This window comes from Arvicola amphibius, chromosome 12, assembly GCF_903992535.2.
Source record: "Arvicola amphibius chromosome 12, mArvAmp1.2, whole genome shotgun sequence".
In the NCBI taxonomy this organism is placed as follows: Eukaryota; Metazoa; Chordata; class Mammalia; order Rodentia; family Cricetidae; genus Arvicola; species Arvicola amphibius.
In genome coordinates, this window is record NC_052058.2 from 22,203,814 (window position 1) to 22,216,450 (window position 12,637).

The 12,637-nt window shown below is 43.3% G+C and overlaps 1 pseudogene; it reads right to left on the reverse strand.

The window, feature by feature from the left end:
• Window positions 1-7,995: 7,995 nt before the first annotated feature.
• Window positions 7,996-12,637, reverse strand: LOC119827064 (annotated as a pseudogene).

Genomic DNA, 12,637 nt, shown 5'->3' on the forward strand with positions numbered 1-12,637 from the left:
CTCGTTCTCTCAACGTCCGTCTCCCTCTCGCGGTCCCCCTCTGAGGTAAGGATTTAAATAGAGAATTATTCATAGAGGAAATATAAATGGCTGACAAACACTTACAGAAATGCTCAACATTCTTAGCTATCAAGGAAATGCAAATCAAATATAATCTTCTTTGAAATTCTACCTCACACCTGTCAGAATGGATAAGTTCACTAATATAAATGACAATTCATACTGGTGAGGATGTGAAATAAGAGAAAAATGCTTTATTACTAGTGGGAGTACAAATTCATAGAGTAACTATGGAAATCAATACGTCAGTTTCTCAGAAAGTTGGAAACCAGCCTACCTCAAAATACAACTATTTACTCTTGGGCATGTACTGAAAGGATATAGGTAGCTCTATCCTACCACAAGGCTACTCTCTCAGTCATGTTCGTTACTTCTCTATTCATAATAGCTAGAAACTAGAAACAACATAGATATCCTTCAACAGATGAATGGATTAAAAAATGTGGTACATTTACATAATGGAGTATTACTCAGCTGTTGTGGAATATTACTTTAACTATGTAAGGATGTATCACATTTGTTTATGTTGTAGAATATTACTTTAGGCAGATGTGTGACATTTGTTCATGCTGCTTTGCTTGCATAAGGTAATAAAAAAAAAAGCAAGAGAGAGTCTAATAAAAAATAAGCTGAATGGCCAATAACTAGGCCATAGAGGGATAGGCAGGGATGGCAGACAGAGAGAATAAGTAGGAAAAGGAATCCATGCTCAAGAGAGGAAGAGAAGAGAAAAAAGAGAAAAGAATGAGGGAGGTGCCCAGGGTCAGTTAGTCAGGCAGCTGCCAGCCACCTAGACATGGAGTAGGACACACGGAATGAGAGAAAGTTAAAAAGTCATGAGTCAAAATGTAGATGAAGAGAAACATGTTAAAGTAAATTATAAGAGCTAGCAAGAAATCAGCCTAAGTCAAAGCTGAGCATTAATAACTATTAGTAAGTCTCTGTGCCATGATTTGGGGGCGGTGGTCTAAGAAAACCTGCTATACTTAACTGCTTTTTAATTGAGGGAGCCATTTTGGGGTTTGCAAAAAGCTTGGCTCTAGAGGGGTTACCAGGAATCCATGGAAATGACCCTAGCTAGGACCCTGGGCAGTGGAGGAGAGGGTGCCTGAACTGGCCTTTTCCCGTAGTCACACTGATAAATATCTTGAATATCACCGTAGAACCTTCGTCTGGTGATGGATGGAGATAGAGACAGAGACCCACCTTGGAGTACTGGACTGAGCTCCCAAGGTTCAGTTGAAGAGCAGAAGGAAGGAGAATATGAGCAAGAAGTCAGGACCACAAGATCCACCCACTGAGACAATGTGCTTGAGCTAATGGGAGCTCACCAAATCCAGCTGGATTGGAAATGAATGAGCATGGGATCAAACTGGACCTTCTGAATGTGGCTGACAATTGGGGCAGACTGAGAAGCCAATGATAATGGCACTGGGATTTGTCTTACTGCATGTACTGGCTTTTTGGGATCCTATTCTATTTGGATGCATACCTTCCTAAGCCTGGATGGAGGGGAGACGGCCTTGGACTTCTTACAGGGCAGGGTACCCTGCCCTCTCTTAGGACTGGAGGAGGAGAGGGGGAGGGGAAGTGGGGGAGTGGGAGAGAAGTGGGAGGAGGGGAGGAAGTGGAAATTTTGATTGGTATTATTTATAAAGTCATAAAAAATGACAAGAAATCTGAAGGCAAATGGATGGAAATAAAAAAGTCATCCTGAGTGATGTAAACCAGACCTAGAGAGATAAATGTGGTGTATATTTGCTTATATGTGGATATTACCCATTAAATAGATGGTAAGCAACCTATAATCTCTACACCCAGAGGGGTTAGGAACAGAGAAAGGGACTGGGGGTTACACACACACACAAATCTCCATGGGAGGGGAAAACAAAATAGATTTTATGGGTGGACTAGGGTAATAGGGTCAAAAATGGGAGGATCAGGTGGGGAGGTGAGGAGAGACAGGGTTGAGGGAGGGAATGCAGGGAGAGACAGCTAGAATTGTGGGTGGTATAGCAACCTAGTGCAGTGGAAACTTCCTAAAATATATAAAGACAATCCTAATGAAGTCTCCAGATAATGGGGGAAACACCAGGTCTTGTCACCAAATGAAGTTGCCAGTACCAGGACTGAGTGTTGGCCCAAAAGGGTCCCATGGAAATCTCTAAACAACCCAGGCTGTTACTGAGACAATGGGCTGCTCTCTCCAAACAGACAGCAGGGCAGCATTGCTGAAGACAACACCCATGCAACTCATTGCCCATGGAGAGGGTGAACTGGTGCCTACATAAAGCCTGCACCAGCATGTTCTTGTGTCTTTGGTATGGGAAGGCACTCTGTAGGCTACTAAAAGAGAAACATGAACACCAAAGCAGCCATGGAACCTTTGATCTATAATCTGTCCTGCCTGTTAAATATTAGGGTAATGGTGGCATGAAGCTTGTGGGGGTTAATGAACCAATGTCTAATTTTATTTAAGGCCCACTCCATAAAATGGAACACATACCTGCCACTGCTTGGGTGACTAACCAAGAACCAGATTGCACCGAGACCTACCTACTGGTCTATAAAGAAAGAAAAAGCAGCCGGGCAGTGGTGGCGCACGCCTTTAATCCCAGCACTCGGGAGGCAGAGGCAGGCGGATCTCTGAGTTCGAGGCCAGCCTGGTCTACAAGAGCTAGCTCCAGGACAGGCTCTAGAAACTACAGGGAAACCCTGTCTCGAAAAACAAACAAACAAAAAAAAAACAAAAAAAAGAAAGAAAAAGCAACAATAAAATGACGGCTAATGATATTCTGCTATACTCATAAATTGGTGCCTTATCCAGCCATCATCAGGCAAGCTTCCTCCTGCAGCAGACGGGAACAAATACAAAGACCCACAGTCAGATTCTATGTAAGGCGAGAAACCTTGGAGCACACAGCTCTAATTGGGATGTCTCCGTCAAATTCCTCTCCTCAAAGCTCAGGGGACCGGCAGAAGAGGCGGCAGAAGTATGGGAGCCAGAGGGGATGGTGGATGCCAGGAAAATAAGCCTCTCTAAATCAACTAAGCAAAGCTCATATGAAGTCACAGAGACTGAGGCAGCAAACACAAGACCTGCACAGGTTTGCACCAGGTCCTCTGCATACATAGTGTAGCTTTTGTTTGGTATTTTTATTGGACGTCTCAGTACATGAACAAATAGGTCTCTGATTCATGTGGTTTTGTGGCTTTTTTTCTTCTGTTGGTTTGCCTTGTTCAACTTCAATGTAGTGGTTTTTGTTTTATCTTACTATATTTTATTTTGTTATGTTTTTGGTCTTTTTTTAAGTTTTATAAAATCTTTATTGATAAATAATTCATGTAGTATACAATTTGCCTGTTCACATCATTTAACAGATTTTAGTCCAGCATCCTCTTAGGCCTGTTCTTTTCTAGTGAGAGACAGAAAGGAAATGTATCTGAATGGGGTAGGAGGCGTGGAGGAACTTGGAGGAATAGAGGGAGGGGAAACAGCAATCAGGATATATTGTATGAAAAAAATTATTTTTAATACGGGTGGAGGTGGTGAACAGCTGAACACTTCAAAGCTGCTAGGGTAGGAAACAAGAAAGAATTAGAGACACAGGCAGAGAGTGCAGAACACTGAGGAAAGGCTGTCGGAGCCAGAGTAGGACCCGCAGACCTTCCTTACCAGAAGAGCAGAGAGCTGTCAGTCTTTAGTGCCAAGAGACCTGGACCCCAGACTGAGAACTCCAACACTGACTGCTGTCAAGAAGCAAGTCAAGAGCCTTGGTCCTTCCTCAAAGCAATGTGCCTTACCCTCTCTGAGGAGTGGATGGTGAGGGTGTGGGGTGAGGTGGGGTGGAGGGAATGGGAAGAGGGGAGGGTGTGGGAACTGGGATTGGTATGTAAAGTGAAAAAAGAAAGTTTGTTTTCCTTTTTTTAAAAAAAATACTGTTCTTGGTGAAGTAAAACGCATACACATATATGTATGTGTATACATATATATTTTTCAGCATATCTATATCCATATATTGCTTACATATATATGTAATATAGATTTTTATATAAATGATAAAATTTTGCTTTTGCTTTAAGGCACTGTGTCTTCTAGCCTGGAAAATGAAGTGAAAGCAAAAACACATGTCCTATCATACGTATTCTTTGTATTGAATGTATTCCTACTGTGGTATAGGGTATTTTAATAAAGATTTGGCTGTTTAAAAAAAAAAAAAGAGGCAAAGTTCTGATACCAAAGGACTGCGCTGAACTTGAACACTAGAGGGCGCTGCCAGACAGGCAGAAACAGGCAGCTGTTGTCAAACACAGGGAAGCAAAAACTGCTAGGGGCCAAGTCTTCACACATCTTCTTCCTGTAAATCCCGGATTCCATCCGGGAAGAGCACAGGACTCCAGCCACTGACTGCCACACGTTCAGCTACTACACTATTCCCTCGGTCTTTCTCACTGCTCCCTTTATTTGAATAGTCCAGTTAGCAAGTTAGATGATTCTGTGGTATTCTTAGGAGGTAAACATATATGGGTATTGTGCTAGCCTTAACACAATGTCTTATGTCTTAGCAGCAACTTCACGCTACTTTATATGACTTTCTGAACAGAGGTTGGCATATCACAGACACGATCACATCAGTTCATTAACAAACAAGATGAAAATGTGTACATGGAGTTAGACGTCACACTTCTGAGGAGTCTGTGGCACCCTAGGGACACAGAACGCTGGTTGAGAACATTTTCTTCATCGGAGGCACAGAACTTGCTACAGAGGCACAGGGCCTGATTCATCTCCAGTCTGCACTGGGAAGTTGGGGAATGTGGGTTGTGGGGCAAAGGCAGGACTTTAGCGGTGATTAGGAAGACTGGGGTGCCTGGGTGTGTCTGGTGAGCAAACATACTTGGAGAAGGGGAATTGCGGAGTTGCACCTGAATAAGAAGAAAGATTGCAAAAAGGAAAACGTCCAAACACACGATGAAGTGGAGTAGCGGACGTGTCTAAAATCAGGTCGAAGGGTACACGTGGCACGCCCTGCGGAGAGAGCCTTATGAGCAAAGTGATGATTCAGCCGGGATGCTGTTGGTTAGATTTGCATCTGTCATAGGGATGTTCTATACCCTCTGGCACTTCCACCTTCTGAGCCTTTCCTCTAACTGCAACTCTGCATATATTTGCCTACGTTAGCCTCAAAAGTTCCTTTTGATTGATGTGAGACCAGAGCCCATCATGGCCTATCAGAACCGTGTATGTGTGGAGGGACATGGGGGTTCTAATATGCTTCACATTCTCAGCATTAATTTGATGTTATCCCCAGCTTAATGTGTTAGCGTGACCTTTTGTAGCAAAACCACCCTTCGTTTCCACAACACAGTGCCCGAAATGCTCTATAGATCTGTTTGTATCAGTTTGCACAGCTACTAGGCAAATAGGGAAAATGTTAAGATTCTATATTCTATGCTAAGTTTCATTCTTATGGGAGTACCTATACCGGAGATCTCTGCACCTGTCCACACTCGTACCTGCGAATTTCCCACAGACCTTCCTGAACCACCCCATCCAAACCCCATCTAAACCTGGCCTTTTGTGTACATGGGATTCACACACACACACACACAGAGAGAGAGAGAGAGAGAGAGAGAGAGAGAGAGAGAGAGAGAGAGAGAGAGAGAGAGATAGAGGGAGAGAGAGGGAGGGAGGGATGAAGAGAGCTACTGCACAAGTTACTGGGACTGGCATTGGGGCCAGGTGATTTTATTTTTGCCATAGGAAGAAGCTAGAACAGCACTGAGGACAACAGGGCAAGTAGAAAAAAGACGCAGGCGTGTGGTTCACCAGCTTTCCCTATTAAATACAATGATTGAGCCTTGCTAATACATTGATACACAACACCTGAGATCTGATCAGAAGTTAGCAAAAGCTGTTAAAATGAATTTAAAATAATAGTGATTTTTGTTGCTATATAAACAGTTTGGCCATTAAGAGCACTTGCTGCTCATGAAGAGGACCTGAGTTTGATTCCAAGCATCCACATGATAGCTCACAACCATCCATAATTCCAGTTTCAGAGGTTCTGATACTTTCCTCTGACCACTGTGGGGACTGCATGCATGTGGCATACACACATCGAGGCAAGCAAAACCCTCACATACATGAAATAAAATACATCTACTGTAGTGAGGAGCTGTGGGCCGGCTTCCCGCCACCTGGCTCCCAGCCACCGGCTAGCTTTATCTGAAATAATTACACAGAAACTGTATTCTTTTAAACACTGCCTGGCCCATTAATTTCAGCCTCTTACTCGCATCTTGACTAACCCATATCTAATAATCTGTGTAACACCACGAATGGTGTCTTACCGGGAAAGATTCAGCACATCTGACCTGGTGGCTGGCTTCATCGCATCTCTCTCCCTCAGGAGAGGCACGGCAGTCTGGCTAACTTAAGAGAGGCGTGGTATCTAACTGACCCATCTACCTCACTTCCTTCTTCCTGTTCTGTCTACTCCACCCACCTAAGGGCTGGCCAAGGCAGTTTCTTTATTAAAACAGAAGACCCTCCCACATCAATCTACAACTATTTAAATGATAGCTAAAGATACTGAAGCTTTATCAGGAGGTAGTCCATTTTACTGTTTGTATGATTTAATTTATTATTTCCAACTTTAATGACTAGGAATTACAACCGTACTTATTTCCCAGATGAGGAAACTGAGAAATGGAATATTAAGGTCAAGTTGCCCGATGTCAAATAAAAAAATAAGAGACTGTGAAGGTTAATATTTCAACTTGATGGGATCTGTAATTGCTTAGAACATATGCACACTTATGAGGAAATATCTAGATCATGTTAACATAAGGAAGCCCACATCTTACCTGGGGTCAGGACCTTTTCCTGGATTGGAATCCTGGACCCTCTTCTACTTTTTTAGTCACTGAAATTCTGCTCTTCAGAGCTACCCTGTGTTACCACTCCCATCCCACACAGATGGAGAGACAAGAAGTCAGAGAAGCAAGGCGGCAGGTTGTGGCAGGCAACCTTATATACTTACACACAGAATATACATTGCCGTACTTAAATAATACTTACATACATTTTAACTTTCCTGTGTCTAGGATGGGTTTGCCTTTTGCTTTGTAATTATGTTGCACTTCTCCCTCTCCCGTTTCCCTTCCTTTCCCCCTCCCTCTCTCTCTCACTCTTCCCCTCTCCCCCTCTCTTCCTTTCTCTCTCCCCTTCCTCTCTCTCCCTTTCTCTCTCCTTCCCTCCCTTTTCTTTTTCACTTGTCAACACAGGATAATACAGTAAGATATCTCCCCCCCCCCATGCAGGCATTTCAACTTTGGACTCTCCAGCCTCCAGAACAGTAGGAAATATGTCTTTTCTTTATGAATTATTCCTTCTCTCATACCCTATATGTGTTTCAAGAAACAAGTGATGACTAAAATGATTTTTTACAAACCCAGCTACTGCCATGCTTTCAGACAAGCAGCATGGGTCCTTGTTATGATGCATGGTAAGCCCCACTCCCAAACATACAAGCATTCGATCCTTGCTTCAAAACATTTTTTCCCAGAATCCTGAAATTTCTGAATTTCCCCCCACATTCTCTCCTTCACCATACTAGTCTTACAAAAGATGGACTCCAGGGCCCTGGGAAGCCTGCCCTTTTGTGCTTCTGATTTTCTTCTCCAAGATGAAGGCTGTGCTGGACCGTTCATACCTGCCCAGCTTTCATCATTTGGGACTCATTCAGGCAGTGTATGTACCCTCTGGACCAGCAGCTGTGGGAACATGGAAACCAGCAAATCTCTTTTGATAGTTTTTATATTTTACTATAGTGGATCCTGTGGTGAAAATAGTCAGGCAAGGAGGGGGGATAAAGAGTTGTTAGGTTTTTTTTTTTTTTCATGAAACTGTTTAATTAGGTTGTTAGCAATTTAGAAAACCAGTTTGTGAGGCTACATCCCATTGGTCAGAGAGAACTGAGATCTCAGGTAGCCCTGGAGTTGAGGAACAGCTCTGATCTTTGGAAAAATCTACCAGTCCACAGTTTTCTGATCAGCCTTGCACTGCTCTGTAATCTCGTACTTCTCCCTCTGTGTCAAAGATCTCTGCCTCCTGGTGCCTGGACTTGCACAGCTGCTTCTTCTCGAAGTACCAGTCAGGTGTTGGGGATTTTAACCTCGCTGATATCAACTATTTTAGAGGTGGCAATGACAGACTTCTGGGGTGTTCTTTGCAGAGAAACTCTGTTGAGGGCAAGAGGTCCTGTCACAAGTAGCAAGCCGCTGCCCAGCTGCTTCAGGAAAACTACTCTCTTGCCCCTGTGGTGCCCAGTGGGGATGACTGGGACAGTCCCAGGAGTGATGCTGGCACTCAGCTGTCTCGTCTGCTGACTTGAAGGGCTTCTTACTGTAGCTTCTGAGGCACATCTTCGGCAGGATAGTGCTTGGGCATTTTTTGAAGCTTAACCACTGGGTACCACCATTCTTGTAGCCACCAACCAGTTTTATGACAGTAGCAAGGACTTCTTTCTTCTTCTTTTCAACCTTGGTTTTCACAGCTAAGTATTTTCTTTTGTATAAGACCTTTCTGGAATACATAGCAGATGGGAGTACCTTACAATTCTTCTAATCAAGGCAGGGTTTCAGCTTCAAGGGGGCTTTTTCTTCTTGGGCTTTTTAACAGTAGAGTCATCCTTTTTGGCTGCACCAACAGCAGGGCACCAGCGGCAGGGGCATCATTGCTAGCCTTCTTGGCTGCAGGCTTCTTCTGTGTCGGGCTTCTTAGCTACCATCTTTCAAGATGGGGAAGAGAACTAAGGTTCCCCTAGCAACTCTTAGAGAGAAAAGCATAATGGGTGGCTTATAGTTCAGAGGTTTAGTCCATCATCATCATGGTGAGATATGGCACTATGCAGGCAGATACGGTGCTAGAGAAGCTGAGGGTTCTACACCTTGATCCACAGGCAACAGAAGCACCTGTGTGTCACATTGGGCATAGCTTGAGCATATGAGATCTCAGGGCCTACCCTGGCACAATGGCACACTTCCTCCAACAAGGCCATACCTACTCCAACAAACCCACACCTACTTCAACAAGCCCATGCCTTCTTTTTTTTCTATTTTTTTAAAATTGATTTTTATTGAGCTCTACATTTTTCTCTGCTCTCCTCCCTGCCTCTCCCCTTCCCTTCAACCCCCTCCCAAGGTCCCCATGCTCCCAATTTACTGAGGAGATCTTGTCTTTTTCTACTTCCCATGTAGATTAGATCCATGTATGTCTCTCTTAGGGTCCTCATTGTTGTCTAGGTTCTCTGGGATTCTGATTTGTCGGCTGGTTTTCTTTGCTTTATGTTTAAAAACTACTTGTGAGTGAGTACATGTCATAATTGTCTTTCTGGGTCTGGGTTACCTCACTCAAAATGTTTTCTAGCACCACCCATTTGCCTGCAAAAGTCAATATGTTATTTTTTCTGCTGTGTAGTATTCCACTATATAAATGTACCACATTTTCCTTATCCATTCTTCGGTTGAGGGGCATTTAGGTTGTTTCCAGTTTCTGGCTATGACAAACAATGCTGCTATGAACATAGCTGAGCACATGTCCTTGTGGCACAATTGAGCATCCTTTGGATATATACCAAAAAGTGGTATTACTGGGTCTTGAGGAAGGTTGTTTCCTAATTTTCTGAGAAATCACCACACTGCCATCCAAAAGGGGCTGTACCAGCTTGCATTCCCAGCACCAATGCAGAAGTGTTCCCTTTTCCCCACAACCTCTCCAGCATAAGTTGTTATCAGTGCTTTTGATCTTAGCCGTTCTTTCAGGTGTAATGTGGAATCTCAGAGTTCTTTTGATTTGCATTTCGGGATAAAGAGTTTTTAGAAATTAGGGAATGATGTTCTGTGTGTGGGTGGTGCGGGGGAGCCTAAATAGATCTTGAAGAAGAGATAGCCGTGTGGGTATCTGAGGAGCAGAAGAGAAACATTTATTTTAATACAGAAGATGGAGGTGAGGGTGTACTTAAGAATTCTCGAACACTAATGACAAGTGTGAAACAGGCCTCAGGAGAGAACATTATGTTTGGAGCCAAAGCCATCATGTATGTCCTGGGGACTCTAGAAAGAACCTTGCATTTTGTTCCAAGATATCTGGGAGACAAGCAACAAAAAAGAAGTAACGTAGGCTGAGATGTTAAACGTACCTCTTCAGTAGCCTATTGATGGGTTCAGACAGCCAAGGCAGAGACAAAGAGACTGATTAGGTAGTGTTGAACGTATTGTAGGTGATGAGATGTGCTTGTATTTTAGGTATTCTTTTTCCAAGGCAGAATTTGTAAGGCAATTTTTTTTGTCCCCATAATAAAATGCCTGAAGTAATTAACACCATGACAAAAGATTTATTTGGTTCATGTTTTTGGAGGTTTAAATTCAAGATTAGGCGATCCCATTGATTTGGGCCTCTCAGATGGCAACTGCGATTGGAGCAGATGGCAAGGGTAGAGAGTGCATGGTGGAAGGAACTGCTCAGTCATGAGCCAGGAGGAGAGTGAGATGAGACTATTGTGCCTCCCATCCTCTTTGAAGCGCTTGAATGCCCCCAAACTTAAGAAGCCCCATAAGGCCTAAGCTCTCACAGCACCTCCCAATAGTGACACCCGAGGACAAAAGCTCTACCACATAGACCTTTGGGGAACACTACTCATATTCAAACCAAAGCACAGAGACCATGGAATTTGCTGAGAGCTGGATTTGGGACAGAGTGGAGTTCAGGAAAGTCACAAGTATCTGGCCTGAAAAGCTGAGTGGCCATGGCAGCAATTAACTGAGATAGAGAAGACACTTCAGGTGAAATGAGAGGGTCAGAGCGAGAAAGCAAGAGATGACTTAGTATATGGGAAACTTCTGATGTGGGATAAACCTCCCCATGAAGACGCTGAGAAGTCACTGCATGTACAAAATTTGAATTCAGGAAAGATAGTCGTAAAACTGAATGTGTTAGATCAAAAGACCGGGTAAGATGGCCTAAGACATGAAGATAAAGAAATAATTAAGCTTAAGATTTAACCTAGAAATATTTCACTTTTTATCGATAAGAGAGAATCATAAGAAAGAACAAAAGAGAGCAAGACAGAATGAGATCTCATGGACAAGAAGGAGTTCTGGTTAGTGCTTCCAGCTTGAGTTAGCTTTCAAAGGTAGTTTACCCTTTATCTTAGCTTAGTCTTTCTTTTTCAATTTCTCTCCAAGTAGTCCTTGAAGGGATATCTCAGGACTTTTCAATGATCTAATTTGACACTCTCTGGGCCTCTTTCCCTTTCAAAATTCTCTCCATATGTCACAAAAAATCTTGGTCTATTCAGTTACAGGAACAAGGAACAAGTTATGTCATGAATTACCCAAGCCCCTTCTAGGTCAATTCGTATGAATAGTTTCTCTCACATCTTCATTCTGTTTGCCAAGAATTTCTGGAGTCATAATTGCAATGTTTTGTAATAACTATTATTCCCTCCACTGTCGTCATCTGTATGGTGTGTTGTGAAAACAAGCAATACTCAGTAATGTTTATCATAGGATAAGATATGATAGGATTTAATGTCACTGCAGGTGGATTCTTATTCTGGCTTTGCTAATGAAATGTTTGCTAATAAGACATATTTAGAAAAGTGCATCTCTGGCTTTTAACTGAGCTGTCAAGATTAATGAATAAGTGTCAGTCTGTGAGCCAAGTTGGAAAGATATCTAGGTAGGTCTTCGGAAGATGGGAGATGACATGCAGGCATGACCCGAAGGCTCTCCAGAGAATAAATTGAGTAAAGATGGCTAAAGCCATGAGAAGAGGCAGGTAAGAGCCCAAAAAATCTCCAATTTGATAGCAAAGTAAAACAGAAAATGATAAAAGTAGAACAGAGGCATCTCACATCTGTCCCAGATGGATTGGTGGATTTGTGGAGCTCCAACCTTCGAGTGAGAGAGAAGGAGCAAGTCGCACCCAAGAGAGAGCCTCGAAAAACCTGCACTGTACTCTCAGTAACGAACATTTTGTTGTTTTTCATGCTTTTACTTTTCTTAAGATATTATTCGTTGACGGTTTTATCACCAACATGGTGAATTTTAGTCATCTTCGCACCTATCGCCCGCTTGTCCACCTTCCTCTTGTTGAAACTATTCTTCCTGAGAAGTCACACTCACTTTCACGTCTTTTGGTGTGTGTGAGACCCACTGAACTTAATCAGGGTTACCCGCATGAGTGCTGAGTGGTTATTAGAGATCATCGGCTATTCATCAGTGGTTATCCCCAAGCAACCATTAACCACCAATAGTCCCTTGGGGAGGGCGGGGCTCTGTGAGCATCACCCCTCTGCGAGATGAGATGTTGAAGGCCCAAACTTGTGCAGGTAACCCCAGCTGCAGGGAAGTCGTGAGTGCAAGGGCGGTGTCAATGTGGTTTCACAGCTTACCTCCTTGTCTTCCAGTTCTTACACTCTTTCCACCCCTTCCTCCTTAATGTTTCCTGAGCCCAGGAAGGAGATGGTGGTGACACAGATGTCTTGCTGAAAGCTGAGCACTCGACCAT